The following is a 1062-nucleotide window of genomic DNA, read 5'->3' on the forward strand; positions in this document are numbered from 1 at the left end:
GGGTTAAATTATGAATATTCATCACATTCCTCGGGATAAGTGTGGTATTACAAATTATTTCTCGGAAGTCATTAATATCATTAACATATGGGTCATGTATGCGCACGCTCCTCTTCTTCCTCGGGGGTCTTTTTGATGAAGACCAGAAGTCTTCCTCACAGTGCCCTTTTCACCTTTCTCCCTGGGCATGTGTAGTCCTTTGAGGAATGATTCAGCAGTCTCTGAGATAATCCTTGTCCCCTCTATCTTGACAAGATTAGGGTGAATTTGGCTTCTTAGGTTTTGAAATTAACATCTGTCTGAACTAACATTTGCTGTCTCCCAATAGTTAACTTGTGCTTACATGAGTTAGTTATTGACTGCCCTTTCCTCACTACCTCAAGCTGATGCAGGGTCCCTCATCCATGTAGAATGAGCTTTAGCTCACCAGGAGCAACTTAATTACTTCTGTTCAGTGGTTTTCCACCCACGTGTTTATCGTAGTTTGTGGTCTTGGAAAGTGCTGAGGAAACAGCTCAGGGCATGGAAGGGGATTACTCTCATAGGTAATGAGTGCTGCAAAAACTCCTTCTGAAAGCTTCTCTGCTGCATATACCCAGGATGTCTCCCCCTGGACAGGATTGTCTGGCTCCTAATGATGTGACAAGGGAGCAGATCCTGTATGGACACAAAGGTGCTGGTATTTGCATCAAGGAGTTAACAGCCCTAAGGATTAGTAATTACACAAATAAATATACAGCTAATAAAAAACCCTGTTATCCTGTACTTTTTACTTTAAAATTCCTTGTTCCCAAAAAGTGAATCAGGTCTCTCTTCAGGTAATTTATAGAATACCAGTTTCCATAACAACATAATTGCTCAGTGAAGTAAAAATACCTGGCAGAGTTGCCATTATCATGAAATAATTGACCACAACAGTTAGTGAAAGAGGCTGCATTAAACCCCACATTGCTTTTTGTCAACATGGCCAATTACAATCCAATAGTACCAGATCAAAGACCAGCATTCCTAAAATGAGTCATTACAAATCACTGCATAACCCTAAGAAGCAGAGCAAGATAA

Source organism: Corvus brachyrhynchos, unplaced genomic scaffold (assembly GCF_000691975.1).
Source record: "Corvus brachyrhynchos isolate BGI_N302 unplaced genomic scaffold, ASM69197v1 scaffold1359, whole genome shotgun sequence".
Classification (NCBI taxonomy): domain Eukaryota; kingdom Metazoa; phylum Chordata; class Aves; order Passeriformes; family Corvidae; genus Corvus; species Corvus brachyrhynchos.